We start from the raw sequence: 3,541 nt of genomic DNA on the forward strand, positions 1-3,541 counted from the left end.
TTACGGCAACTCAAGTGGGAGCAATTCAAGCACCTGTTTTATAGTCGTGATCTCTCCCCATGCGATCACCATCCCCTCGGTCTGGTAAAGAAGGCCATGGAGGATCGACGATTCCTATCGGACGAGGATGTGCAACGAACATTTGCGGACTTCTTCGAGCAGCAGGACACGCTGTCTTATCAAATGGATATCAGCATCCTGCCTACAGCCTTGCCGCAGTGGGACCACCGGTTCTCGTCAGATCACCGATTTTAAGCACTGTCGGGCTGGGCTAGCACTTGGATGGGTGACCATCCGGTGTGCCGAGCGCTGTCGGCAAGCGGGGTGCACTCAGCCCTTCTGAGGCAACCTGAGGAGCTACCTGATTGGGAAGCAGCGGCTCCGGTCTCGGAAACTGGCATACGGCCGGAAGAGCGGTGTGCTGACCACGCACCCCTTCATATCCGCATTCAGTGACGCCTGTGGGCTCAGGATGACACGGCGGTCGGTCGGTCACGTTGTGCCTTCCATGGCCTGTTCGGACGAAGAGATTTTTATGAGCATCCTGGTGCGCCGCTTGGATGATTGCCTCAGTGTTCACGGAGATTTTGCCCCTATCAACATACAGATTCTGGACTTCGAACGGAATTCTGGATTTCGAACGGAAACCTTTAGATTGCTCCTTTTCCTGCGATCTGTAAGACATATATTACATGCAGGAGGATGTTAACTGAAAATAAAATGCGTAAGGGTGGCTTCTTACATGTAAAAAATGGTTCAAATGGCTCTGAGCACTATGGGACTTAACATCTGAGGTCATCTAGAACATAGAACTACTTAAACCTAACTAACCTAAGGACATCACACACAAGCATGCCCGAGGCAGGATTCGAACCTGCGACCGTGGTGGTCTCGCGGTTCCAGTCTGAAGCGCCTAGAACCGATCGGCCACATCGGCCGGCTCTTAAATGTAAGAGAAAGTCTGTAGATTCTGATTTTGTCAGGTAAAATAGGTGGTTGATGCTGCTGCGGCCTTCAGTCCGAAAACGTGTGTGATGCAGCTCGCCACACTCACCTAAACTGTGGAACTTTCTTCGCATCTGCGTAAATACTTCTACCTACATTCATTTGAACCCGTTTATTATAGCCAAGTCATGGCCATCTAAAATTTTACCCCGCCAAACACACACACGATATATATCCTTCCTATATGAAGATGGTATTTGTTCTTTCGGAAGAACAGACACCATCTGCGACCATGCAGTTCTCTTAGAATGAAATGATAATTCAATCAAGACCCTAAGCCGTCCACAGGCGTTTACATATATCAACGGGGTCAGTTGAAAATGTGTGCTCAGACGGCACTCGTACACGGGACCTCCTGCTTACATGTCAGATGCGCTATCCATTTGAGCCACCGAGTGCACAGAGGATAGTACAACTGCATGTCTGAAAGAACAGATACCATCATTATATAGTTAAAGCTAACCAGCCATTGGCCTACTTCTTCTGTGCTGGATGCACACCCATTGCCCGAACTCTTACGGAACTCGGTTAGATTGTCTGCCGCAAGTAATGAGTGTAATGGGCGGAGGCACTACGAATGTAGTGTGTGGACATTAAGTTGGGAATGTGGGTCTCAAGGGGAGCGTGGAGGGGATAAATCCCTGCAGTCGCACCATTCTCTGTGCACTCGGTAGCTCAGATGGATAGAGGGTCTGCCATGTAAGCAGGAGATCCCGAGTCCGAGTCGCGGTTGTGGCGCACACATTTTCAGCTGTCCCTGTCGACGTGTATCAACGCCTGTCGACAGCTTAGGGTCTTGACTTAATTATTATTTGATTATATCCTTCCTCTACCAAACTGATGATTTCGTTGTGTCAACTGATCGCCTCTTTATATCAGGATCAGGCTGTGAAATAAATATTTCTTTTTTTATCCAGTTCTGTTCAGAACGATGTTAGTTATTCGATCTGCCTATTTAGCCCTCTGCAGTGTTCTCCATTACCACACTTAAAATGTTTATGTAGTCTCCTTGTCAGAAATGCTTATTGCTCACAGTTCGTTTTGTAATAGATTACAAGAGAAAACATAAACCGATGCAGTCTCTGTACAATAAAATCTATAGGCTTTATCAAATAAGCACAGAAAGCTCTGCCTTCTATCCACTTATTTCTGTCCTGCAGTTTTTTCCGCCTAAATCTGCACCACTTGTAATTTGTAGCAAATAAATATGCTACACCGATAGCGTTTCAATTGCAGCTGTTATTATTTCATACAGAAAATTAAACCCCTCAAAAAATGAAATTTTTTTGCTCTCTAGTTATGTACGTGATTTTTTTATGTTCTGTAGCGTGTATTTTCGGACGGCCGAAAGCAATGAGCGGTATTCCACTTCTATCACCAAATACGTTTTTTAGATCAATGAGGACCTGGTGCTGTTTGGTAACATTGTCCCTGTAATCAGTCAGTGACAGTAAATTCGAATAATTGACTTAAATAAATCGTGTCAATATTAATGGTCTCAGAGAATACATTTACGTAAATCAATAGTGTCACTGATGCACGAACAAAGCTGTAAGTAAGTTTTTGCTACGTTGCTGGAAAGTTAATATAGTTCGAAATATATCTGTTGGCCCCATTGTGCGACTAACTCAGAAAGTTTTCAGGGGAAAAACTTTTATTTGATTACTTCATGTTAATAATCTTGGGATTTAATTAAAAGGAATGGACAGAGTAGGTCTTAACAGTGATATATTTCAACTTTCGTACAAAGCTGCACTTAAGAGAAATGAAATTTCTGTTTTTATGAAATTCTTTCCTTGCTGTAGCCTGTCGTCATCAGTTATTCACATTTTAGGACCTAAATAGCAGTACTGAGCGGCTACTTCTAATATTCAATTTGATGATCTAATTCCTGCAGCGTTCCTTAGTTGAATTCTACTATATTCCTTTATCCTTCTTTAAATTAGTCGAATAAACTAAAATTATTAGTAGTAGATCAACAAGACAACATTCCCTATTTTAACTGGTGAATATAACACAGGATTTACATTCAATAGTTGATGACCATCGTGACCGCCTCGATGGCTGAGCGCTCAGCGAGACGGCATGCCGTACTAAAGGGCCTGGGTTCGATTCCGGGCTGGGTCGGAGATTTTCGTCTCTCAGGGACTGGGTGTTGTGTTGCTTTCATCATCGTCTAATCCCCATCGACGCGCAAAGACTTGCGATCAGGCGACCGGTCTACCCGACAGGAGGCCCTAGCCACACGACATTTCATTTCATTTCACCGTCGTGACCATCGTAACAGATGGTGGACACTGTGTAATTTCCGGGAGTGCTGTCCTCGACTTTCCCGCATTGCGCCTTCGCGTGTCAAACACGCTTTAAGGCTCGTCCGCCAAGGCGTTCTCTGTGAGTAATTTCTTATGAAAATTGCTGCTCTGCTCCCTCCCGAGCAAGGGGTGGCAAGTTTCATAACGTCCGGTTTCCGCCTGTTAAAATCCCTGGACGCAAAGTTCTCACTTCTCCTCTTGCGCTTTGTTTCGAAGAGGAATAT

General features: G+C 44.8%; 1 pseudogene; it reads left to right on the forward strand.

Moving 5' to 3' along the window:
* Window positions 1-200: 200 nt before the first annotated feature.
* LOC126163623 (5S ribosomal RNA) lies at window positions 201-318 on the forward strand (annotated as a pseudogene).
* Window positions 319-3,541: the final 3,223 nt, after the last annotated feature.

This window comes from Schistocerca cancellata, chromosome 2 (genome assembly GCF_023864275.1).
Source record: "Schistocerca cancellata isolate TAMUIC-IGC-003103 chromosome 2, iqSchCanc2.1, whole genome shotgun sequence".
In the NCBI taxonomy this organism is placed as follows: Eukaryota; Metazoa; Arthropoda; class Insecta; order Orthoptera; family Acrididae; genus Schistocerca; species Schistocerca cancellata.